General features: G+C 43.1%; 1 protein-coding gene across 3 annotated transcripts in view; it reads right to left on the bottom strand.

Annotated features, from left to right (window-relative positions):
• Positions 1-27769, bottom strand: part of PRLR (prolactin receptor) — a 134400-nt gene that overhangs the window by 25939 nt on the left and 80692 nt on the right. For all 3 annotated transcript variants that reach the window (XM_004678090.2, XM_012721930.1, XM_012721931.1), the window contains exon 3: positions 11096-11161. The gene's annotated coding sequence lies outside the window, so the exon portion shown is untranslated. The remainder of the gene's footprint in view (positions 1-11095; positions 11162-27769) is intronic.

Genomic DNA, 27769 nt, shown 5'->3' on the forward strand with positions numbered 1-27769 from the left:
AGGCTTTGTGGAATTGGGAATGGCAGCAACGAGGAGGGAAAGAAAGAGGAACAGGATTCCACCAGACCAGCTTGCAGGAGAGGGGGTGGCCTGGGTCAGAGGTAAGTAATGAGTAAAAGCTTTTTCTCTGCAGCTATCGATGTTTGAGCATTCATTCATTTGCGAACTATGCTTCTCGTCGAGGCCATTGCTTAATGCCGTCTCATCAACTTGCCCAACTTGCTTGTTGGGCAAGTTGAAATTCATCTCCAACTGCTCCACATCCCTGGCCCCATTTCACTTCATAAAAGATATAACACTTCCCACTGCAAACTGGCTAATGCAGGGTAGGGGCAGTAGGAGGAGAACATATGGTTTGCAAGGTTGTTCAAACATTTTTTTTTTGCAGAGGGATATGTGTGTTTGCTACATGTGAATGTGTTGAATGTGTTGCTCATCCAAACACAAAAGCCAGCACCATAAAAAATAATCCTTCTTGTATTGGTAACAGCCTAGTCTTTAACACACATGGTGATTTCCTCAAACTTGGGTTTAGAAGTGAGAAGGGAAGTTAAAATTAAAATTAAAAAATAAGTTACCAGCCTCCTGGCATTGCTTCTCTGGCTCCTGGCTTATTTGTCTCAGGAGGAAATAAACAACCGGGATAACAGAATCGTGGCATTTGGATAGGACAGGGGCCAAGAGACTCGAGAGGATTCTGCTTCAAACTCCACTTTTACATATGGGGCAGCTGAGCCTGGAAAGATGAAGTGAAGCACTTTGGCCAGGTGCCTGATGGGAGAATCTTTGCAGCATTGTGGTTGAGCCATGTGCATTGCTGAGAAAGCAGACAAGCCTAAGGAAATTCTCAAGAATGTGTCGAAAGTGTTTTCCCTCACTAATTCTTGCATTTTCCTACCTTCTCAGTTAGACCCCTGGGGCACCATTCACAGAATCATGCCATCAGAGCTTGGTTCTTTTCTTTCTGGGCAGAGTTAAAGGCAACTTCACTGACTTCTGTGAAGCTAGGTTGTGTCAGGTGATGGAGCTATGGTCTCTGACAGGGGGCAGGAATGAAAACCTCTATCGTCTCCTGGTTCCTAAAACCATTAAGGAACCACCTCCACCCCCAACTAGCCCACCCTCCACCCCCAACTACTGCCCAGAGAAAGATGGAGTTGAGCACTTCAGGGTCCTCAGACTTAGCAGTCAATACATGGAAGGGTCCTGCATCCCTCGCTGAGTGACATGGTGAGAAGTCTTTAGTTAAACTTCTGAGCTGGAAAGAGGGGGTCCTGGTGTTACAATGGCTAGCCTACTTGGGCTGACTAATTCAGTGACACTCTGGAAACATGCAGTGCAGCTGAGTTCAGGCAGGAACTACTCCATTTAACCAAGTAGAAGGGCTTTGAATAAGCAGGAAACCTCTGACTCCTGGCCTAGTGCCACGGTTGACTATCAACCAGATCTCAGAGGAATAGCTGCCTTGCTTCCGCTGCATCATCACCCCCCTCTGCAGTTGCACATACATGTGTCCACAGGTGTTCCCCACTTATGGATGACTGCTGATTTATTTTCATAAGGCTGTATCTAAAACATTATTCTGAATCACAGATCCACGCAAGGAGCATTTGACCTCAAGTTCTAAAACACATTCCTTCCACGAACCAATAGGTCCTCCACTTGCGGAGGGGTATGTTCTGGCACTTTGTTGATTCCTCTGCTACAGCTAACCTTGGGCATTAATTTGAACGCAAGGACAAAAGTGTGACAAAGCCAACTGGGATGTGATTGCTGAGTATGTGAGCATTGAATAGTGACATGTTTCTATTTCCCAAAGAAAGACAACTGCACTTACAAAAACGGGACCTAATATGCTTAACATCTTAAAAGGCAAGTGCTACTGTCAATTAGAAAAGGATCCTTTTACAGCTTGATGAGGCCATCAGCCTCTCAATGGAAGTCAACAGCAAGTCTAACTTCCCTCTGGTTGCTAGACATTCCGTGCTAAAGTATTTGTGCACATGCAATCAGTGGGTGGGGATATGCAAAGGTCTACACATTTGGCTACAGGATATTGGTCTGGCAGCACCCAGTAAATCATCATTGGCTCATCGCTTTCCTAAAATAACATCACCTCTTTGCACAACACATAATCAAAGGGGTGTCATCCAGACAATCCTCCCTGGGACCACCAAAGGGAAGAAAACAATATCCAAAAGGTTAGTCAGTTTCCTCTTATCTTTGTAAACACTTCTTGGAAGCTCACACATAATCACTTTTCATCCTTGACCTGGCAGATGTCCTGTTGTTGCAGTCCCATGTTTCTCAACTCAGCTCAAGAGACAGAACTTAACGTTATCACCAGAACAAAATAATTTAGAAGGGAAGATTGCTGCTTTGCTGATACTTAAGTTCTGTTAATTGCAAATTTACTTACAGTTCAGAATAGAGATGACAGGGGATGCTTTTCACGGGTGTCTGTAAGCAGAGGGACTGAGTTTGTAGACGCATTTTGGAATGTCCTTGGTTCCCTGAAAGACCCCATTATAATCTGGGCCTTTTCCTCAAAGCTCCTCTGTGCATGTGCCAGGCACACAGAGCACCCGTGGGACTAGATGGTAATGACAGCACATACTGTCCACTTGAATGTCCTGTGCCGTGCAGACGAGAGCTTTCCCACTAAGCTGACATCTTCTGTGCTCACAGCAGCACCTGCTCTGGCGAGTAACAGGTAATGGCACCTCCAGGGCAGTGTGGCTCTCATCCTCCATCCATTGAGGTGCACCTAGTCTACTGTCCCTCACGTAGTATCAAGAGTGTGTATTTTGTGGGTAGGCAAATGCATGTGTCACGGCAGACACTCACAAACTTTCTTATTAGGCATCTCTGTCCCCACTACTGCCCTCCCCGAAGCTCCTCTCCTGCCAGTGGCTTTTTCTTGCTCCTTTCCATCTTCCCACACCTTTCCAATATGTCCTCCACAGTCCCAAGCAATTCTGGCCCCTGTCTCAGCTTGCTTGGTCTCTATCATTGAAAGCTCCAGGCTGATTTCTAGAGAAATTATAACCATTTAGTGTTCTTCAAAATGCACCCCATGGAGGGCTTAGCTCTGCACCATGTGGCTTGTTAAAGTTAGCACTCCACAAAAATGACTTCCTTTCTATGCAGGAATAAAGCTGCTAGGAAAATGTGATTTTTCCACTTTGTTTCAAAAGCAATGAGGATTGGCTCGTGGCTGCCTGGCTGAAATGCTGCCTCCTCACCTGGAGTTTTCACTTTGGGGCTCCCTCAAGTTGGGGTGCTCAGCCTGGAGCTTTCAATGAGAGAGACCAGCAAGCTGAGACTGGAGCCAGAGTTGCTTGGGACTGTGGAGGGCATATTGGAAAGGTTTGGAAAGATGGAAAGGAGCAAGATAAAGCCACTGGCAGGAGAGGAGATTCGGAGGGGAAGCAGAGATGCCTAATAAGGCAGTTTGCAGGACGTGGAAATGAATCCTGACTTTTCCTTCTTTCTCTTTAAACATACCCAGACAAAAGCTCTCTGATGTCTTATTCTTTTCTTTGGAAGTGCTTAATTCAAAGGTCAAAGCATAGAGATACTCAGGAGTAGGCTGTGTGTCAGTTCCATGTACAACAACGTTGAACCAATGTTAGTTACCTTGATAAAAAATAAGATAAAAAATAGGAGGATGGGGCCCTCTCTGGTGGCGCAGCGGGTTAAAGCACAGCACTAAGAAGCTTAAGCCACTTCCGCATGAGTTCGATTCCCTCCTGCCCCAGAGGAGACCACATGGCACAGCAGACCTCTCCTGACCTGCCCGCTGCTCCCCTCAGCAGTGTACTTCGTCAATCTGCCTACTCTGCTCCTCACTCTGTCTCTGGTGAATCCTCTCACCCTCCGCATGTCTGGCCTGTACCCCAGTTCTATATGAATAAATAAATAAGTCTTAAAAAATAAACTTTATAAAAAAATAGGAGGCTGGTAAGGATTTTAGTTTCTAATGGCTTATCATTAGAATATTTCCTTTTTCGTCTTGGGTGGTATAATGACTAATATGTTTTAATAGGATTTTCAATTTTCAAATAAAATGTTTTCTTTTGCTCTTTCCCAATGTTGAGATTTCTGGAGAATATCACTGAATTGCAAAGGTGGGACTCACATCTTATCTTTTGGGCATAACCTGATGTAATCTTTCTGGTAAAGTGTATAAAACCTCAAGAATCTAGATATATCTTGAATCAAAAACTACACTTCTAGAAATTTATCCCACATGAAAAGGGATGACAAAATCAATCTGTACAAAAAGAATCTCTTCCCTCACCCTGCTACTTTAAAAAAGAAAGTAACAGAAAAAAGTCTAAATAACAAGTCATAAAGGCTTATTTCTCTAGACCATGTAATAGGCATACAGCAAAATATTACTTACTATTTGAAATACGGTGATAAAATTATTTACGATATGGACTACGTAGAAAAGAAAAAGCAAGAACTGAAAGTAGGTGTCTTTGATGAAATACCATAAAGCAAGATGAAATCCTGGCATTTGCAACAACAGGAATGTACCCAGGGGTGTTAAGCTTTGGTGAAATCAGTCAGATGGAAAAAGACTATCACTATCTTGATCCACTTATACCTGGCAGACAGAAAACAGACATCTAGATGAAATAAAGAAGACAAAAATAAATGTTTGGACCAAAGATCAGTTTGTGGTTGCCAAAGGAATGAGTGGGGGGAGGGAAGGACTCTAGAATAGGACAGTTCATGGGAAATTTACAGGACAGTATTCACCGGATGAGCTTTCGTCGTGCACTCCTGAAACTTACACAATGTTACTTTGGAAATAATCTAAATGAGGACTTCTGAATTATCAGAGTCTAATTATAACACTGATATTTTCTAATCATCTAAACTAAGATAATTAGGTCTATTCCATACAACCAATCTGTTTGTGACTGTATGCAGAGAAAACAGATTATTATACATGATTTAAAAAAAAGAAAGGAGTTATCTTTGAACTCAATTTTAATATATGTTTTTGCATATGCACATAAAAGGAAAACTAGAAATATTTACACACCAATATAATGGCAGTGGTTAGCTGCTGGCACAGGACTCTAAGAAAATAAAATGTTACTTTGCAATAAAATAAAGTATTACTAAAATACCAAAATAAAATTTAATTTTGAGGGGAAAAGTCCCCATAAACATTTTAACAGTGCCATAATAATCCCCTGATGAAATCTGGCCCCTGGTGGCATCAACACCTAGGAAGACCCTGCAAGGACGTGTGAGCCAAAGCCAAGGCTGAGCCTTTGCCAAGTCCCTGTGCTGCTGTGTGCCGCTGAGCGCCTCTCCATCCCTTGGACAGTAAGCAGAGATTTCAACATCCTACGGCCCCCTCCCTTGTTCATAGGAATTCTATCCTCTTCTCTGAATTCCATCACAGGTCCATCTTCGGGCTGTTTAAAAGACCCTGGGGCGACTAGCCACTATTTTGCATTAAGCTTCTGACAAGTGGGCCCACGGCAATTTCATGGAAAAATTCTTTTTTTAGGGCTTCAGAGAAGGGTGGTGTCGTACTCAGGAGGAGCTCAGTAAGTCCAGTCAGGTCCTCCCTGACAAGCCTGGCCTGGTTCTACTCTGGTCCCTCAGCTCTGTTTTGCCTTGGTATGCAAAGCCAGAGGATCTAGAAGTTGAACCACAGGACAGAGAGGGCAAGACGTGGGAAAGCAAGGGGCTCTAGGTTCAAAGGTTGCTGGTTGCAGGGGAAGCCACCTTCGTGCCTGAGTGTGGCTGCCCCATCTCAACAGCACCCCCTCCCTAAGGCCCCTCTCTCCCTCTCTTGGCTCATGTACAAGCTCATGCTGTCTCACCTGACTTAATCACGTTCCCGATCATACACAATATGTTCTTTCAGATTTGCTTCTACACTCAGCATCTGGGGTACAGATCCAGAGATGTGATTACTTGTTTCTCTCTTCATTATATTCACTCAGCTTTTCCTTCTTTCCTCTTTGTTCAGCTTCCATTAGACATGCCCTCTTCCCCAAAATGTCACCTGTCTAATCAAAGACGGAAGGGGCAGTCTCGTTGTTAGGCTGGTTCTGGGGTGACACAGCACACACTCCCGGTAGAGCCTCACGTAAGTGGGAATGGGAAGGAGGAGAGAAAACCAGGATTCACCCCCACTTTTACAAACATTTCAGAACGTAGTATCATAGTAACATTTTCAGTGATCATAGTATCCATCTCCCTCGTCCATCCATCATTCATCTATCCACTCATCATCCGTCCATCTATTCTCCCTCTATCTTTCAACAAATATCTTCTGGACATCTGCAGTGTACTAGGCATGGGCAGGACCCTGAGAATATCCCATTGTGCTAAAACAATCCTCCCAGTACTTATTCTGGTGGGAAAAAGAGAAGGTAGGTGGCTCAGATATTAAGAAGACACCTTATGGCCCCATGAGAGCTAACTGCAGATCTGGTCAGGTCAGAGAGATTGGGGTCTTCCCTGGGGAGACTTCCTCAGGGTTGAGCAGAAAGTCCCTCTTTTCTCATTCCTTGTTCTGTTACAGGGTAGCCCAGAGTGAACTGGGCTGCCTGTCTATGGGTCCTCACCCGCGCGCTTAAAATTTAATTGTCCTGCAGGCACATACAAAAGGGTAATGGGTTTATTTACAAAGGAGGGGAAAGAAAAAGGAACAACCCAGGGAAAGAGAGAAAGAGATACAAGGTAACTAGAATATCTTACCAGCTCAGCTGGCTAACTTGGAACCCTAGTCACAAACTAACTGCTAGCCCCCAGTCACATGTTCTGAGAGTTGTTGCTTCAGACAGAGAGTCCTTCCCTCTCCAGAGTGACCATTAAAAAAAACCGCTCTCTATTTTATCCCCCACTGTCCCAGAATGCCTGCTTAGCTCCGCCCTTAGGTACTTGCAGTTCTCTCCTTGGTGCTGCTGGGAGTTGTAGTTTCCAATCACTGGAGTAGGGGGTGGAGTCCAGCAAGCTAGAGTAAGGGGTGGAGTCCGTGAAACTCTGCAGAGTTCCTTTAGGCCTTTAGGACATCCTTCCCCTTAACAGTTCTATGTACAGGAGTATGTTAGAGGCACCATTTGGGGTTTGAGAGTGATTGTGAATTGCAGGTGCAGCCTGATCTAACCGTTTGGGCTGATGCACTCAGGGATCTCAGGGGTGGACAGGTATAAAGTTGCCCATGCCAGCTGCCAGAAGTGACACCAGATGCAGACAGAACAGGGGTGTTCTCGAGCTGGCGCTGCCATTTATCAGTCAGACTGACTTTGGAACAGCTTCCCCTCTTTCTGAGCATCCGTTTCTTCTAATAGAAAGTATTGAGGGGAGCATCTGTCCTGCTTTCTGCAGCCAAGTATGGTGATGAGATGAATTAATATCGTGAAAATCACCAAGTGAGTGCAAGTGTGAGCCAGGTCATTAGTAAAGGTGCCAACTGCTCCCTGAGCTCAGGACCCTATACCCTGAGGTGGGGGGGGGGTCAACTCCATTTGGATAAGGTGTCCCTTTTCTTTTGAGTGGCTAATGGGTTGGGTCCTGATGAACTGCCATGGTGATGAGTCCCCCTGACTAGAAGCTTGTGACTCCTGTGTTTGATGAGTCCCCTGACTAGAAGCTTATGACTCCTGTGTTTGATCTGAGCCCCTCTTATTTCAGAATTCCAGAAAGGATCTCTTGCTTTACAAGAAGTTCCTAGAACCCTGAGGTCACACAGTGGAGGAAATGGGCCCCAAAGTGGCCCAGTTATTCCTCTATTTGCAGGTGTCATGAGGAGCTGGGTTCAGGATGCATATCTGCCTACGGCTGAGCTCTTGGCAAAGTTAAGGAAGTTTCTTTGGCCCCTTTTACTTTTCTTTGGAATTCTGTTCCCTTTCCTATTCTTCTCCAGCTTTTCCTCCATAGCTGTTAATGCTGGGCTTCCTCTACTTCTCAGAAATCTCCATTGCCTCTATCAATGTCAGTCCCGAGTATTTTCCAACAGGACTTTCTATGATGATAAAAATAACTCACGTCTGTTCTACTCTGGTAGCTATTAATCAGATGTGACTATTGAACATTAGAAATATGGGCAGTGTGATGGAGGAAACAAATTTTAACATTTTCATTCACTGAATTTACACTTCAGTTGTGACATGTGGCTGGAGGCGAGTTTGGGACAGGGCTGACCTGCAGAGCGATACCACAAATCAATACCACAAATCATTTCAGTTGCTCTGCCACAGTTCAAATTACTGTCTCGTGTCCCAATTCCAAGGTTCTCTTCTTAGAGAATTGCCAACTAGTTAATCTGATAACCAAATTCCTACCCATATATTAAGGTCTCTGCTCCTCTTAGGAAAATGCCCAGGTATTTTTAAAATGCTGCACTTTAGTCAATTCCGAGATACAAATGATAGGGATTTGAAGCATCCTGACAGCTAAGCACAGCAGGTAAAATGATCATAGACAGAGAGTTTCAGTCTCACTTCAAAACACCCTCTGTGGAGGGTCCCACCCTTCCGAGTGCCTGGCCTGGCTTCTTCCCTTTTGCAGTGGGGAGAGGGAAAGTCAGAGAATTGCAGGTGGAAGCTTTGGAGAGCTGGAGGGCTTGAGTGAGCAGAGCCTAAGGCTGCCGTCTCTTGCAAAAGAACCTGGAGGCCAGTCAGGGTGACACTGTGTTCCCCAGGTAGGGTGGCACCAGAGGAGGCTGTTGGGGAGTGATGGTTACCACTGGGACAACGGTGACGTGCTAAGCGTTCAGCCAAAAGCTCAGAAAGCAGACTGAACCACACCATGGAAGGTGGCACTTGTGTTGAAGCGTGGCCAGATAATGCAATTCTCTCTGTCATTCTAATGTCCTGTTTTAGGAATACTTCATTTGTCTTTGAATTCTTTCATGAACTTTGCTTTCTGAAAGTTCTTTTCGTCTGCAAATCCAGCTGCCTTTCTGTTTCTCTTGGATGACCATGTAATTGCTTTCAAGTTCTTGCTTGTGTTTTCACAGCAAGAAGCTGGCATCAGAAGCAGCCTGTCAAACTAAATACTAGGTTGGGGGGAGGGGGGAGGGCCTTGGGGGCGTGGATGCAGGGGAAGGACAGAAACCAGAAGTGCAAGAGACTGGCTTGGAGATGAACAGGAGGAGCCTCTATCCACCCTCGTGCTTCGGGATTTACCCTCCAGAACTCAGTTTGCCCATTAGCCCTCCATGGAATCCCGCTTTGAGGGTTGGAAAAGGCATTTTCAGCTAAGCTTTTAGCTGGAATGCATCCCTATTTGCTTAAAAAGCATCAAACTTTATAAAGTAAATTGGAGGCTGAGTCTCAAATTTTTCCCATACTAAAGTGGTCTATAAATGAATACACCTAGAAATAATAATAATGATAATAATAATGATGATAATAATAATAATATAGCAGCGGACCCTCTGGTTCTTTTGCAATGCAATTGCAACTACCTAGTGCTTTTCTTTGACTTCACAAAGACCACACACGGTACTCAGAGCTACCCTGTTCTCTCTCCTTTACCTTTTACTCAAGCAACCTTTGGCAGCATTGGGCTTTAAAAGGCAGCGCCCAGCAAGAAGAAACAAACTCAGAGAAGTCAATTGTCTGGCTGAGCTGACCGGTGGCAGTGTTTCCAAACACTCCTGGGCAGGGCGAGGAGGCCACAGCGTCCCACTGCGCCAAAGTATTTGGATGACTTACGGCACCTGCTCGGCACTTGCTAATGTTTAATCTCAGCATTATAAATTTCAGTCCATTTGCAGGAAAAACAGAAGTTCTTTCTGGACTGAGGTAACTTAGTGCAGGGGTGTACCGTTGCCCCCACACCCCAACCAGGGAACATTTGGCAATATCTGAAAACATTATTTTGTTGTTGCTGCTGGGGGGAATTTTTTTGCTGGAATCTTGAGCAATGTCTGGAGACATTGCTGGCTGTTATGAGTGGACAGGGGTGGTGTCTCACTGGTACCCAGTGGGGAGAGACCAGAGGAGCTGCTGTGCATTCCACAATGCCCAGAATAGCCCCTCCACAAAGAATGCTCTAGCCCAGGATGTCAACAGCTCTAAAGCTGAGGGACTCTGGTGAGAGACTCAACACAGACCAGGGTTGAGTCTTATCATGGAAGAGGCAGAGGGTTCTCAAAGAAAGCTGTTAAATGTCCTGGGTGGGAGCTGGGAAGTCCCAGGGGTGGTTTAGGTAGAATCCTTTTCTAGGCATGGCCTAGTTTCAGCTTCCTATCTTTGAGCCTTATCTTCTGAAAGAGAAAGGGCATTCAGGACGAGTTAGCCTCCATGAGTGTAGACTATATTTTATTTTAATTTTTATAATTTTTATTTTAATTTTAATAAGACTTGATTTTTCCATCTGTAAAATGGAGTCATAATACTCTGTGACCTATCAGCTGGATCTGGCTTCTTTGGGAGATGGATCGGGCATATCTGAGTTGGCATGAAGTGGGAAATGGACGTTAACTGCATTTCAACTCCAACTACAAAATGGTAATGGGATATAGTAAGTGGGGAGAAGCAGCTTCTGGGAGCCAAGCCTGTAGACTGTGACTGGGGCCCAGTGGGTCAAGGCGCCGTGTCCACAGTGTAGGGCAAGATTGGAGCCAGCCCTATATCAGTTCTCCCATGAAATCTGTCAATGGGTCAGGAGGGAGGAGACACACAGAACTGACAATATTGGGGCAGAAGGAGGCACAGAAAATTGTGGCAAGAAGTTATATAGAGATGCTTAGGAAAACAAAAGCAAACCTTTTTTTTGCCTACTTTTTTTGTTAAAAACTCTCAAGCACAGAAAAATGTAAGGAGAAAATAAAAATACCCCAGAATTGCACAACTAGGAAATATCAACTATTAATAGTTTTGGTATTTTCTTTGTAAAAAAACACAGATGGGTTTTCTGAGGACAGGCTAGGAGATTGAAAGGGCTTTGAGAAGAGCAGAATGAGACCATGTGAGGTTGGCTGTTGGGAATGATTCACTGTGAGTCCAGATAATTGGGTCCCTGACCTTGCCTGGAAGACACAGGAAGCAGGACAGCTGTCCTACTATGAGACAGAATGTAACAGAGGGTCACACGATCGCCTTACCTTCAGGGCCCCTGAAGGCAGACTGCATCCTTAGTGTTTGCCTCCATGAAAAGAAGAGTTCTTTAGCTGAAAGAGGAAATGACTCATTTTAGCTCAAAGATAACAGGAGATGCCACTTCTGACTCACTTTGCAGCACTAGCAGAATTGAGAATTGCTGCACTTCAGTGACAGGTAGAAGCAGCTTCACTTTTTCCCTAAATAAAGTAGCATTGAAATTACAGCATTCTAGAATTTTCATGTGTGTGACTATTTTGCAGTCCACAAAGTTCACTGCAAATAGCCCAGCTACAGTCTTCATTATACAGTGGTTCCCTTCCACCCAATTTGCTCTCCCCTGCCCTTCTGGAAACCACTCATTGGCCTTAAACTCTCTAAATCTTCATTTTTCTTTTAACTCCTCCACATGTTGGCTTTCTCACCAAGTCAGGCAGTGTTTACATAAACTTATAGGATAGATACAAAAATAGTAAAAAATGAGAAATTCCATAGACCCTTCACTCAGATCCCCTAATAGTTGGTGAACACCCTAACATGAGGTTAATATTTTCCCACTTTTGACTGATCTTTCTTTTCTGTATACACAGATTACTATTTTTTGAGTCACTTGAGACGTTGTGATCCTAATGCCTCTCAACCCCAAAATATTTTAGATTGTTTTCTTGTGAACAAGGGCATTCACTGATGCAATCACACTGTAATAATTAAAGTCAGAAGAATAGCATCGATAGGCAGTATTATCTCCAGAATCTGGTTTCCACATCGTAAGCACATATGGAGAGTCATCCGAATGGGGATTAGATTTTTCTGAAATCCGTTTCTGGGAACTTGAATGTGATTCATTGATAAATCCTGTCTGGACCATGGACAGCCCAATGGGAAGCTTGTGCTTGATTTCATCCTGTGGATTCACTTGAGCCTTGCGAAAGATGGCTTTCTGAAAGCCAAATAACCTTGGTGAGGAAGGGACTGTTCACTGGCTGGACAATGACGGGGCTGAACTCATCAGGAGTGGTGATTCCCGTTCTCTATGGCTCTAGTTTTGGAGAAAGCATTTTAAACTCTGGGGGCTGACTGGTGCAGGTCTCTGAGACATAAAGTGACAGTTGCAAGTAGGATTAGGATAAAAATGGTTTCCGCATTTTAGTATAAAACAGGTCACATATATCTGCTGTTACAGTTTTAAATTTACTTTGTTCTATGGACAGCAATTCTTAATGAAGTGTCCATTTTTGTTTTGCACATCCATGCAAAACCAAATAATCTAACTAGAGTGACGGATTTGACAAGGCTTTCAAATAATATCGATGACTGTGAAATCCAGAATGCTAAGCCTTATGCCTTGAAGAATTAAGAACTGGATATTCCTGACTCTGATGGAAGAGGAAGTGCTGGGTACGAACTGTGGATATCTGTCAGTGACTTCATGCCATTGACAATATCTTTCTAATAGACCCTACTTTCTTAACGTGACCGCTACTGGCATGATGAATGGAAGCCCAGACATCTTTGCATTAAAGACTGAAGATGTCAGGATAGCCGTTTAAGCATAAAATAGCCAGTCCATGACATTTCTTAGTGAGATGTCTGGTGAATTCAGAGCCTGTGACACAGATGTCTGGGACAGCTTTCTTGGAAGCCAGCAATTTTCCTCCATAGGTTGCAGTGAGGCTGACTTTTTCATTTTGAAAACATCGAACATTCTAGAATTCATTTTAGATTCTGGGAATCATTTCAGGACCTCAAGCACTCTCTTTGATAATGTCCTAACTCTGTTTAGAACAACTCCTTCTCTGCTTTATTTACTTCCCAAATAAATTCCAGGCTCTTTATACTCCTGTGGGAAACCCTGAGGGCTCAGCAGAAACTAGAGAAGGATGCAAAGGGCTTGGCACACAGGAGAAAGGCTGTGATGGGGTTGAAAAGTCTGGAACAATGAGGACATTAAGGGGGCCACAGTCCTTTCACTCATTTTTGCAGTTCACCTTACACACACCGAGTGCTAGGCCTTGGGCTCATTTCATTCACTCATCTCTTGATTGACTTGGTATTTGAAAACTGCGACTGTCCTTGTCATTCTAGGGCCAAGTCTCACTTCTATATTTATCCTGCCCTGTACCATGTGGAGCTGACTCCAGTGGCTCTCTTGTTCTTCAGCTTTGGGTTGAGCTCTGTCTCTAGCCCCCAGGAGATGGGAGAAGAACACCTAGGGGTGTCTTCCCCTCCCTCCCGGCTTGCTCCTGACTTACTGCTAGCAGTGACAACTGCTGTTGTCTCACTGTCATGGCCCCAGCGATCACTGGGCCCCAGAAAACTCCCTCTTTCTCCATATTCCCTTTTTTGCAGCAAGGATGGTGGCAATCCCCTATGGTTGTTCTCTCAACCTTCCCACAGGCTTGTAAACAATCTGTCACTTCTCTTAAAATCCTACCTGGGTATGCCATCCTTTTTCTCCCTGACCCTGATGGATACAGTCCTTGAATATATGCTAAATTGCTCTTTGATTGCTCTGGAAAGCTGGAAAGAAGTAAGGTTTTGCCTATAGTCTCTAATCCTAGGCTACCCCAATACATGATTTAACAGAAGTTGCTGGGAAATAAAAGGTCTCAAAGATTTAGTCACCGATAACTTCCTGTATTGTGTATCAGATAAAGACTGATCTGGATCTTGGGCCACATAATAGGAAGCATGATGCCTATAGAAAGGGAGGTGATAATGGTGCTTGATCCTGTCTCTGTTAGTGCCTAATTAGAGTTCTAGGTACAGTCTGGGCTTCCCTTTAAAAGCAGACCTGTAAGCTGTCTTTCTTAAGCATTTGAAGTTCTGTAACATATAGCAAAGATCAACAGTCTTTTTCTTCAGGGGCCAACTAGAAAATATTTTTGGTTTGTGGTCCAGTTCATATGTTGAAACTATTCTGCAAAACAGTCACAGATAATATGTACATGAATAGACTTGACTTCACTCCAGTAATACTTTATTTACAAAAATAAATAGTGGGCTGGGTTTGCTGACTTCTGATATAAAGGGAAAAAAAAAAAAAAGGTCCAGAAGGCTGGACTGGATCAATATGCAAAAATCATAGGGAAGTAGATAGTTGCATGTTCCGGGGTGAAGGGACTGTCTCTGAAAACTCTAAATAGTCCTTTAAGTAAATGTGATGAAAAATGCTTTGTTAACTTGACTGTAAAATCTGGCTGACAGATTGAACAAACTAATTTTTCTCTAGTACAATGACTGTTACTTGTCACATGAACTTAATTACTTCTAATAAGCTTCAGCATTTGAGGATTTTCACTGAGGAAAAAAAAGATCAATACACAACATGGATCAAATTCTAAAAATATTCTGGAAACAATAAGTCCTTTACATATATTACTTTATTTTATTTTCCCTCCAAACCTCTGAGATAACCACTTGCATTGTATCCATTTTATTGGCGAAGAAGTTGAAGGTCAAAGCAGTTTCATAGCTGGGAAATAACATACTCAAAACTCAAATTGGGATCTCTTTGATGCCAAAGACTGATTCAACAACAACTCCATCCTGTTTCTCTTTCTTTCCTTTCCTCAGTATTCATTAAATTTGAATTGGGCTCCTGCTAGTTTTCAAACACTATTTCAGATGCTGAAGATTGAGCTGTGATTATAAACAGGTGAAGTTCATATTCTGAATGAACTTCTGGGGAGCACACAGTGGAGGAGTAAATATACCATTAACAGATGAGAAGATATTAAAAGGTCATCACAAGACACAGAAATTAAAAGGTCATAAATAACTACTGTCCATGCCCAAACTTCGGGTATAACAACTACTGAGGAATTGTCCATGCTTTTCCTTGTTTACCAACATTAGTCCAAGTTTTAGTCTTTAGCCCTGAGAAATTGTCAGATATGGCCAGAAATTCAGAAGGAAACTTCATGCATTCTGGCAATTGATACAGATCACTATGGCAACTTGTAGCTGAGTGTGTGAAGTCCTTGATGGGGAAATAACCCCATGAGGCATTCAGGAATCATTCTTGATGGACAGGTCAAATGCGAGCATCATCAAACTGGGAGACCAGAGGCAACAGGTGTGAAGGGGCAGAAAGAGGCAGTTCAGTTGACAGAAACTAAAGAGGAGGAAATTTTGGCAACATTCCATTTCCCCGCTCCCTGTCACACCACATGAAAAGCCTAAATTCAATCTCCTAATCCCAAGTGTCAAAAAAAAAAATCCATATTTATAACAATTACCATGGAGAATGTCTGACTCCTTACAAGGCAGAGGCAAACACAACCTTGTTTGGAAGGAGTAGCATTACCATAGTGCCCAGGAATGGAGGGAACCAAAGGTAAATTCCAGAACCTTGATTGAGATTGAGACTATGAGAGAGAACAAGAGCACTAAGAGTCATACAGGGTAAAGCAAAAGAATTGTTGGGTCCAACAGGCAAGCGCTGACTGGGAATTGGAGACACAATTTCTAGAAATATACAAGCTCAGAGAAGGAAGAGAGAGAAACCAATATGTTGATTTGTCTTTTTGGTGTCAACTATCAGGGGTGAACTGGTGACTAAATTAAAGGCACAAGATAGAAACTGACCATAAAAGTCCCTTGCTCAGGTCTGCTGCTGGTAGTAGTGATGCTTCAGCAATTCTAGAGTTCTTTTTGCTAAAAGATTGCAAAGTGATTTTCAGATTAGTGAGCGCTTATAGCATCAGACAAGCGTTAGATTAGCACTAGACTATGCTAACTGTGCTCTTCCTTAGAAAAATGGTTGGAAAACAGAAAGATAATAGTTACCATGTAGTGACTTCCAAACACTGCTTTTAAGCACTTTCATTGCATGTTTTATTTAATTGACACAAATTTCTTTATAAAATAAAGTACTGGGGTCCTCCCTGGTGGTGCAACGGGTTGGGATGCAGCACTGCAAGCTAGCTGCAGCTATGTCAGTGCGAGTTCGATCCCCAGCCCGGAGGTGACCACATGGCACAGCAGACCTCTCCTGTCTCACCTGCTGCTCCCCTCAGCAGTGTATTTCGACGATCTGCCTGTTCTGCTCCCTACTCTGTCTTTGGTGAATCTTCTTAACACCCCTGCACCTCTGGCCTGTACCCCAGTTCTATATGCATAAATAAATAAATCTTTAAAAACACAGACTCCTTTAAAAAAAAAGTTCCTTAATAGAAAGTCAATTAAAAATGATTAAAATCATGTATGACCTGGAGGAACCTATATCATCCATGAAAACAAGTACTAGTCATTCATTCATTTGTTCACTCACGTATATCTTTTTTTTTTTTAAAGATTTACTTATTTATTCCTACAGAACTGGGGTACAGGCCAGAGATGTGGAGGGTGAGAGGCTTCACCAGAGACAGAGTGGGGTACAGAACAGGCAGATCGACAGGTACACTGCTGAGGGGAGCAGTGGGCGGGTCAGGAGAGGTCTGCCACTCTATGTGGATCTCCTCCGGGGCAGGCGGGGATCGAACTCATGCGGAAGTGGCTTAAGCTTCTTAGTGCAGTGCTTTAACCCGCTGCGCCACCAGGGAGGGCCCGACTCATGTATATCTTAAGCCATAGGCATTGAGTGCCTAGTATGGGGTGCGTTGTACTTAGGACTGGTGCATGGATGATTTCGTGGATTTTTTGTTGTTGCTGTTGTTCAACAGAGAAGCAGTCATGGAAAGAAAGGATCATAGGTCAGAAAATCTGGGTTGTTTTTTTTTTTTCCTAGTTCTCCCTCTAACTGGTCCTGTGGCCCTAGGGCATGTCACTTTCTTCTTGGTTTAACAACCTGTAGTGTTAGACAAGGAGCTTGGACTACTTGATGCTTGCAGACTTTTAGGACTGAGTATTTTTCAGTATCTTTATTGTACATTTATAATAATTATTCACTTATATTCTATCCCCATGAGTTGAATCATAATATTTATTATGACACTTTAGAGGTAGAAATTTGTTAGGGGTATGCACCAAGTTCCTCTGTTCACTGGCATTCTCTGCCTTCCAGGCATGAGTTCCTACTTAATTTCCAGATGAATTTGAAGAGTGATGAGTGAACATGTAAGAGGTAGGGGAGAGAGAAGCTGGAGAAGCTGAGAGTGAGAAGGCAGACGTGCCAGCTCTCAGGGGTTTGTGTGCTGTCTCTGAAACCACTTGGGACGAATGTAATGAGTCAAACTATCCAAAGGCAGAAGAAGAGGGGCCTTCTCATGGAAGGAAATTATCCTTCTAATGGAAGGATTCAAGTTTTAAAGAGAGGGAAGTCCTTCGCTGGACATTCTATTTGCCCACCATTGAGCAGATCTATAATGGCCTAATCATGGTAGAGGGCCTGGATCCAGGCAGAAGGCCTGGCTTCAAAAGGAAGAATAACTTTTTAGTGATTTTCATCCTCCAAGGATGAAATGGGTCACTGTGGCCAGAGATGCGCCTTGGGCGCTTAAGCAGAGACCTTATGAGCGCTTAGAGGGTTAGCGATGTGGATCAAGGCTGGAGGCCAGAAAGAGGACTTGATGCTAAAATGCTCTGATTCTTAGAGACTGGAAGCCTACAACTTAAGATGTAGTCTACAATCCCTAGCCAGAGTTTAGATATTCCTGCAATCATCTGCTGGGAAATTTTAAGATCCTTTTCCAGAAACATACTCAGGCTAAATTCTTCAATTAATTTCTTTCCAAGAAGTTTTTTTCATGGGTCCTTGGCAGAATGTCCACCCTTTTCTCCTCGTCTTGGCATTTCTAACCTCCTATTTTTGACAAAAATCCAGGGTGGGAACTTCTCTGGAGACCAGAGTTGACACTAAAGTTGTTCCAAGTCACAGAAACTCTAACCCTACCAGTCAATAGATGAACTGCATTTGTTCAGTGCTCTCGTTTTCCAAACTATTTCTCATCTACTAACATTATCAGGAACATGTAGGCCATTGGGTTTTGTTTGGTGGCAATAACTTTGAGAGTATGTGCTTTGTAACAGTGAAACGCTATCAAAGTTTGGGAGTTTTGTTATCAAAACTACCCAAAGCCACAGTACTGGTTAGTTTTCAGGTTGTATCTAAAGCAAGACATTTCAAATACCTTTGCAAATTAATATAAAATAAATAGATTATTGAGGATTAATTAAAAAGATCCGAAGTCCAGTTATTACTGTCTAGCAGAGAAGGGTAGAGGTTGGAGCTAGGTTTTAGAAGCACATTGGTGCAAAATTGGGAATTATTCAAAAATAGAATGGTTCTAGAGTGTTCCAGTGCAATGAATAGCCATGGCATGAACCTAAGTCTGTACACATAGGCCAGTGGTTGCTTGACCGGGGAAACTATAGCTTGGACATGGGGATGAAGTGGTCACCAGCAGTGGAGGAACCAAAGGGCTTTTTGTTTATTTTAGCTCAGAAGCTACACGAAGGTTTGAGAGGCATCTACATGCTAGGCTTATCCTCCTAATTAAAAGGGCAATAAAAATCAACCTTCAATGAAAAGATTGTCCAGCATTTTCAAGGAACTGGCTTTAAAAAATAATCTCCAATTGAATGCAATATTAAGGACATTCTTTAAATGTTAGCCTTATCCTGATTTCTTAATCCCCATGAGGGGGTTTATAAAAAGGTTCTTTAAGTATTTAAAACCACTAATTCTGTTAGTGAAGAAAGAACACACTTTTTTAATTAAAATAGCAGATTGTTATGATGGTGGTAATTTGAGTCAAGAACACCTTTTAACTAGGAACTTAAGAGAATAAATATGTCCTGGCTTTAGTATCCAAGGTTTAGGATTATTTAGGATTAGTTGTTAAAATCTTTTCGATGTTAAACGGTATAACCAGGGAGACTGCGTAGGGGAGGAATGTCAGGAGAAAACTCTGTCTCAGTTTTCCTGTTACTTTAGCCATTTGGGGACCATCTAAATGCCATGTATCTCTGCCCTTCAGCCATCTGCTCCCTCACTCTTGGGGCATCACAGCTAATGACCCCTGTGGTGTAGCAAATAACGAGTAATGTAAATGTTGACACTGCTGTTTCTCAATGTGTTTGTTGTCTATTAGCAGTTGCCTTTTTATAGGGGTAGTTAAACATTGCGGACTGACAAATCATATTTCTGTTTATTCTTTTCCTTCCAAGGCTAATTTAAAAGTACTGCTGGTGGGCAAGGGGTTTCAGTAATGGGAACATCTTTAACCATTAATCCGAGAACTTAACTATCAACATGAGTGTAATGGGCCAATCTCCTGGCTGGAGAAATGAGCCCATATACCGTCGATAGCCTGAGACACCACATGTAGTTTCTATACATCAGGGGATCTGGCTCCCCAGAATTGGGAGGATCTAGTGTCCAGTTGGATAATTTGCTTGACTTTGAGGCTAAGCCCCATATTGGTTCCAACAGCTCCATTCCAGGGATTTTATTCCTATTATCTCCTCCAGGGTTTTGGTGACCTCATTTGGCAAAGTGACCAATTGCATCAATTATTTATTTAAACAAGTTTGAGGGTGTGATTGCAGCAATGTCTAAGTCTACAGCATATTGACTAGCCTGACTTTTCCTTGTATGTAGGTGGCAAGGTCCCCTCTATGTGTGAGGGATTTCGAACCAGGCCAAAGGAATATAAACGTGCCATTTCTAACCATCTGACTTTGTGTGTGAGATATTTAAATTCCTCACTTTTCACCTTATCTCTAAAGTAGGAATAACTTTAGCCACCTCTTTGGATTGCTTTGAGCACTTGAAGCACAGTGTCCAGGAAATAGTAAGTAAATAATAATGCCAAAGAAATTAGAATTAAATTGGTTGTGCTTTTGTTCTGTGCCAGGAATTATGGGAATCCTCAAAGCAGCTCTAGGAAATAAGAACTATTATTAGCCTCACTTTGCTGATGAGAACAAGGAAGAGATTACATATGACCCTAACACTCCAAAGATAGGAAGTGGCCAAGTCATAATTCCTGTGGGCTCACTATTCCTCATGAAAAAAGAGGGGGCAGCAAGACCTTGTCACCTTGAGTAAGAAATGCCTGGATGTGTATTCCAGAGCAACTCCTATGCCTTGTGGAATCCTTTCTTCCCCACCTCCTCCTCTTTCCTGTGCCTCCTCATTCATCCCTGTGCCAAAAGCAGGGAAAGACAGAAACAGACACAACAAATAGGACAGAACAGACTAGCAATGAAACTTGACCTCAAACAACCATGAACTTGTTGAACACACAAAGGCAGGGGTCATTTTGCATGTGCACATCATTAAAAAGATTTCACATGCTATGCAGTTTTTAAGAAAGAAGACTATAAAAGAATTCATTCTAGGGTCCTCCCTGGTGGCACAGCGGGTTAAAGCACAGCACTGAGAAGCCAAAGCACTTCAGCATGAGTTCGATCTCCGCCCCAGAGGTGACCCACACGATGGGCAGACCTCTCCTGAGGAGACCACTGCTCTCCTCAGTAGTGTACTTAATCGATCTGCCTGTTCTGGTCCCTACTCTGTCTCTGGTGAATCCTCTCACCACTCCTGTGCCTCTGATCTGTATCCCACTTCTCTATCCATAAATAAATAAATCTTAAAAAAAAAGTATTCATTCTACTACTACAATTGGAATAGACGTATATAAACATTGAGACTTTATTATGCTATTATCTTTTGGTCATCCTGCACACATCCACCCTACACAAAGTTACAGAGAGATTATTTTGTTATCAATTCTAGATTCTTTTAAATCTAAGATAATAAGATCAGTAAGTCACATTAACCAGAACCATTTGCTCTTTTAATTAAAAATTGAGTGTGTTGTCCATCAATCGATGTGTAGATAACCATAATGTGGTAGCACTTGTAACTGAATATTATTTGACAATAAAAAAGGATAAAACATTGGCCAATGGATGCTGCTACAACATGGACAGACCTCAAAAACATCATCTTAAGTGAAAGAAGTCAGTCACGAAAAGCCACAAACACCAGGATTCAATTTATATTAATTGTCCAGCAAAGGCAAATTTATAGTAACAGAAAATAGATTAATGGTTGCCAGAGTCTGGGGTTGAGGGAGAAAGGAGAATAGGGAGTGATTGCTGATATGTACTAAGTTACCTCTCTGGGGGATGAAGTGTTTTAAATTTTATGATGAGGATGATAATTGCATAATGCTAAATATATTAAGAACCACTGAGTTGTGTGATCTAAAGGGGTGAACTTTATGGCTTATAAATTATATTACAATCAAGCTAAGTAAAAAAAGAAACTAATGTGTTATTTCCTCTGCATGCGAAAGTGATAATAGATAACTTTAAGTGTTCAGTTGCCTTCATGATTAACAGCGGCCTTTGAAACAAAGGTGATGAGCACAAAAGCCTTTATCTGCATGTTCAAGACCCCCCCACCAAGGGACCTCGGGGGACCCCTGCACTTATCCCCCAAGGGTATTGGTAATTAATCTTGTCCTCGCTTTTATTTATTTCATTATTTCAAGTATTTAAGGTTTGTTCTGTAATTGTTCTCATCATTGGCTGCCGGCAGTCATGCTCATTCATTTACTCACTCAGTCATTCATTCAGCTACTTATCTGCAGTAACTCTGGTTTACACCACAGCATATGATTCAGAGGAAAAGGCTCACACATCCTCAGCTGTCATCACTGCACCCCACCCACCCCAGCACCCATAGCACGTTATCATCTACCACTAGGCTCCTCCCCACTTTGTTTCCACCCCTACTGTAGTTCTGTTCCATCCTCACTTTTAGCCAGTCTGTCGAGTATTTGACTGCTGGGAAGCCAGAGCTGAAGAGATATCCATCCCTATTGATGGAGAACAGCTTTCCGCCCGCGCCCACACGTGTGGCTCCACCTCTGGCTCTTCCCTGTGGCATTTTTCTTTCCCTCTACAAGCTCTCTCTGGAGGTCCCAGTCTTGCAAGTCAGAGCTGACCCAGAACCGGAGCTCTGTGGTTCCAGATTGTAAAAGGGACTAGAGCCAAGCCAATTGGTAATGAACACAGAGCATTATGGACAGAAATGGGGGGGGGGCAGGGGGCGAGGAGTGAGAAACAAGACGATTTCACATTCTCTCCCTGTGGGTAAAAGTGGTGGGAATGTAGACAGATTTCACTGCCAAAAAATGTGGCTACCATAGGGGTTGGACCGAAATTGGGGTGCCATTGAAGAAAACTCTGAACAATTATGACTACCATGTGGACATCAAGAGCAAAAAATTATCATCTTAGTGTTCTTAATTTGCTCCATGTACCACACATGCAATTAGGGCAGTGGCAAAAGAGAATTTTTTGTGTGCAGAAATCTCATCCAGTTTCTAAATATTAAGCTTTATTTTCCACTCAGCTTTCCTGCAGACTAGAATGGCTTGTTCCTATATATATATATATGTATATATATATTTTAAAAAAAGACTTATTTATGCATACAGAAGTGGGGTACAGGCCAGAGGTGCAGAGGCGGTAAGAGGATTCAGCAGAGACAAAGTGGGGAGCAGCACAGGGTGACTGATGAAGTGCACTGCTGAGGGGAGCAGCGGGTGGGTCAGGAGAGGTCTGCTGCACCAGGTGGGTCACCTCCGGGCAGGCGGGGATCGAACTCATGTGGAAGTGGCTTTAGCTTCTTAATGCTGTGCTTTAACCTGCTGCACCACGAGGGAGAGCCCTGCAGTTTCCTATATATTTATGGTGATTCATCACTTGATAAGCTGAGATCATTCTACCCACTGTTAATATCTCCCTCCTTCCTTATCTTTCCTCATCCTTTCCTTCACCTTCCATCCTTTGCCAATGATGGAGAAATTTAATTCCCTTCCAGTTTCTCCTGTTTTACTCTACATGATGCCATGCATTGGGGGTGAGAGTGGACATGGGGTTTGTGTTCAGCAAACATACTTCCACTGTCTATCTCTAGCGGATGTGACCCTCACCCAAAGAGGAGAGAGAGAGAAAAGAGGAAACGAGAGTGAAAGAGCATGCAAACTCTTATGGGCACCAGGAATTTGCCAAGAATACAAGAAGCTGGGTGACTTACCAGGGGCATGTTTCAAGCCAGGCAGAGTCTGGAGGCTTGATCAGAACACAGGGTGAAGGCCCAGAGCTTACTTGATTTAAGAAGGTGCTGGAAGGAGAGACCCAGAGAACAGTCTGCAGCAGCTCTGATGAGCACTAACCTGTTTGCTGATTATCCCTTGGTAAACTGACCCTGGAGGTAGATTAATATTTACTGTGTAATAATCTAAGACCTGTACTGCCCTTCTTCCCCATTGCAAGAAGTCAAACCAAATCTAAACTAGTAATTGGATAATGTGCTTATGAAGGAGGTTGGCTGTGTTTGTTTTGGCGTGAGAAGGTTCACAGCTCACCTGTCACAGAATCAAAATGGCTGGATTCAAAGCATCTGTGGCTTCCCAGCAAAGCAGACAGAATGCGTCAGGCAAATGGAGAAGAACTAAGAGAAGAAGCCAAGGCAGCGAGGTCAAGCTCTTAGGGCGTGAGTGACAAATTCTGAACAGCCTTTCCACAGTGAGCTCCAGTCCACTCTGCCATGACTGGGTGGCTGCAGCTGATAGTTGGGTTCTGTGGAGCATGTCACACAGGCTGGATCATGCATTTCTGATGGGGTGGTCCTGGCTCAGAGCCCAAGGCAGGGGACACCAAGCATGGCGGCTGTCAACGCAAGCTAGAAAAAGACGTGAGAGGTCTCAACCCAGATTTTCAGAGGGAATGTGGTCCTGTGGAATTCTCTATTCCAGACTTCATCTCCAGAACTGTGAGAAGATAAATTTCTACTTTTATTTTAATTAATTTTTAAAAATATTTATTTATTTGTTCATACAGAACTGGGGTACAGGCCAGAGGTGTGGTGGGTGAGAGGATTCACCAGAGACAGAGTGGGAGCAGAACAGGCAGATAGAGGACGTACACTGCTGAGGGGAACAGTGGGCGGTTCAGGAGAGGTCTGCTGAGCCACCTCCAGGGCCTGGGATTGAACTCATGTTGCTGAGCCACCAGGGAGGGCCCTTTGACTTTATGTTTAAAAAAGAGTTATTTATGCATACAAGAGCTGGGTGTAGGTCAGATGTATGGAAGGTGAGAGGATTCATCAGAGACAGAGTGGGGAGCAGAATAGGCAGATTGACTGAAATACAGTGCTGAGGGGAGCAGTGGGTGAGATAAGAGAGGACTGCTGTGCCATGTGGGTCAGTTCCTTGGCTGGGGATCGAACTCATGTTGCAGTGACTGGCAATAGCTTGCTAGTGCTGAGACTTAACCCCTGTATCACCAGGGAGGCCCCAAACTATTTCATAGTGTACAGCTAGCAAGATGACTATATTATTCTTTAAATACGGTGTTATTTTTATGTAACATAACAAAATTGATAATAGTGTCTTTGCATCATCTAATATGGATCTGGTTACATTTTATAATTTCAAATGGGAAACAAATTGGTGAATTAGTCTATAAATTTGTGTGTTGGAAGGGACCTCATATAATCAATTTCTATTCATAACCACTAAGATAGAAGGCTATGTCTTGTTTTTAAACATCATAAAGTATTAGTATTATAAGTGTAATAGGACCTTTGAGTGTAATGTGGGAATCTGGTGAAAACCCAGCTCAATTTCTGAAAGCTGTGTAGACTCTGAGGCCCTGAAAAGTGATGTAACATGCCTGGCCATGTAGCACGTTTGAGGCCAGGTTAGGAAAGAAGCCCGTCCCTCTCCTCTCCGGTCTAAAGTGGGCTGTCCCTTTGGGGAAGGGAATGCCACAGGCTTTCTTAGGAGCCAGACTGACTATTTAGAAATCACTGTCTCTGGATCACTAAACTTCCAATTAATTGCACTTTAAGCTTATTTCCTCTATGGAAATCAAGACCAACAAGCCTGAATTGCTTTCTACTAATTTGTCATGCTTTTGGAGACAATCATTTAGTTGCGCATTAGATGAAGCAGTGCTACATCTGACCCCTTCCCAATGCGGTTGCTTTGTCTCCTTAGAGACTAAGTATGAGCAGAAAAGAAGCCATAAGCCAAGAGACACGGTTGCTAGGAGCGTGGAAAGGTCACGCTCTCATTTTTGCCAACCGGTCCTGAGAAAATGCCATTGGAACAGATGACACTCATATAAGCCCTGAGTGTTTTTGACTATGTTTACTTTTTTTATTTACAACTGTAGCGTAAAGATGGACAGAAAACAAGCGCTCAGATGGTGAGTTGTGTTCGAGGGGCTCTCATGGCTTCTTCTCCTTGGCTCTGTACTGACTCCACTCAACAAGGCAGTAAATTAGGTGGAAAATCCCCAGGCTTCAACATTGTGTCTGAACAAATGAAAACACCAAGTTACAAAGTTGAAGATTAAATTAATGCCTCAAATCAGCTGATAAGGCAATTGTTTTGACTACAGAATGCCAGAAGGCTAGTCTGACTACTGTTTTGACTATGTAACCACCAGCTAGTTGCATGTTGGCAATAAACTAGAAGGTTCTAGTTTACTTACCTCATTTCACTGGGGTCTAATTTAATTAACTGGAAACTGTTCTCTGTCACATGCCATGTTTTGATGAGAAGTTGGCCAGAGAACAAGCCAATAGTGGGGGCTTTATTAAAATGAATGCCAAGACTGATTCCAAAACCTGTTCCACATTGGAATATTCTGGGAATCTTTAAAAAAAATACTGACTCTTGGCTCCACATGCCTCTCCACCCAACTCTAAGTTGATGATGTGAGGTGCCCTTGAACACTAGAATTCCATGTGTGACACAGATTGAGAAACATCATTGTGAGGTATTTCTTGCAGTTGTTACCATTCATCCCAGCCATCCAAATTCTCCATACCACATTGGGTTGAGGGACTCTTTTTTTCCATTGAAAACTACTGACCCAAAGAAGAATAATGCATTTAAGCCAACATAAATAAAAATATAATTTAATGTGGTCTTGAGTTTGCTGTTATTTTTCCTTAGAGAGTTCTGCTCTGCTGCCTTTAAAATTAAAAATTAGGAAAGAAACATTGCTTCTCAATTCAATCAAAAACCAAAATAAGTCTGTTCCGGTGAGGTCAGCTGAGGGAAAAGCAGTGGGAAGGAGAAAGGAACAGAGAAGGGAGGACAGTCCCTCAGAGCAGCTTCCTATCCTGGTCCCTTGGCTTCCTCAGTCCGTACAGCAGCTACCTTGTGGATGAGCCCCTTGACTGATTTTTATGTGAGTTGGCTTCTGGTGAGAAATGAGGGGAGCAAAGTAGCAAGGAGACACAGCTGCTTCCCCTTTACTGATGCTTCCACTTCAGTGCCTGGCTCTGTTTCTGCGTCTGTGCGTCTCTGTCTTGATCCTGTCAACCACTTGAACCCTCACGCTTCTCCCTTGTCCCTGGGTTACTCTTCCACTTGTTTGTTAGCTGTGGTTGGTGTGTGCCCCAACCAGGCTCCTCCTGAGGAAGCCTGTGTCAGACGCTGCATTCATGCTTGATGCCATGTTGCCCACCGGCCCTTCCCACCTCACTGTGAATCTGACCAGTTCCTGCAGTGACTGCACAGAGTGTCTGAGGCCTACAAGTGTGTCCACTGTGAAAAGTGTGGCCCACACAGGGCAGAGGAGCAATTTCTTCACTTGGAAATTTGAACTGGGAAATGTGACAAGAAAAACAAAGCAGCAGAGTGGCCAAGATCCCAGTGCCTGAAAACCCCAATGAACCCAATTGGTGAAAGAGCACAACCAGGAGGCAGAGAATGATTCACAGATTGAACACAACAAGTATTTTGAAAATTCCGTGTAAGCCCTCTACTGCCTTTCCTCAACCTTGTCATATGCACATACAAGAAAATATATACGGCAGGTCTTCCCATGACATTGTTTCAATGTCATTTCATTTCATTCATTCAGTGTCATTTCATGATAAACTTAGTGAGAATGAACAAATGCCTGCTGATGTAGTGAAGTATGGCTACTGGCGGACCTGCTTTTCTTATCAATTGTTTTGCTTATTATTTAGTTTCTAAGAACCTTATCTATGACATTAAGTGAAGACTTACTATAGATATACCATACCACTCGGTCTGTCTGTCTATCATCTAACACATTCACACACACATACACACACACACACACACAATATTTTGTAAGCACCAGTTTATGAATTCCTTGATACCAACTGTGAACCCCTTAATGAGTCACAGAAGCCAGTTTAAGAGATTATAGGGTACAAAGTGAAGCCATTAGTTTGCACTGAGAATAGACAAGTCGATCAGAGAGGAAATGCCTAGAGCAGGGTTTCTCCACCTCAGTACTATGCAGTCTGCACAGTACAGTGTTTTGTTTGGGGGCTGTCTGCACTGTGGTCTGCTTAGAGAATCCCTGCATGGTCCTCACTGCACACCAGCATTAACTCTCCCATCATGTTGCCCAATATCTTTGGGGTGCAAACTTGCGCCTGGTTGAGAATCACTGTCCTGGAAATTGACCAGGCATTTGTTCACACATGGGAAAGCAAGCACAGAGTGAAGACCTGGGGTTCAGCTGTCCCCCCGCACTTCTTTGGAGCTGGTATCCAGCTCTTTGGTATACAGTCCTTAAGAGACTCCTGCCTTAACTAGTACAACCACTGTGGAAAACTGTTTGGAGGTTCCTCAAACTGCTAAAAATGGAGCTTCCATATGACCCAGCAATCCCACGCCTAGATATCTACCCAAAAGATACAAAAACACTGATTCAAA

Source organism: Condylura cristata, unplaced genomic scaffold (assembly GCF_000260355.1).
Source record: "Condylura cristata isolate star-nosed mole 26May11 unplaced genomic scaffold, ConCri1.0 scaffold00007, whole genome shotgun sequence".
Classification (NCBI taxonomy): domain Eukaryota; kingdom Metazoa; phylum Chordata; class Mammalia; order Eulipotyphla; family Talpidae; genus Condylura; species Condylura cristata.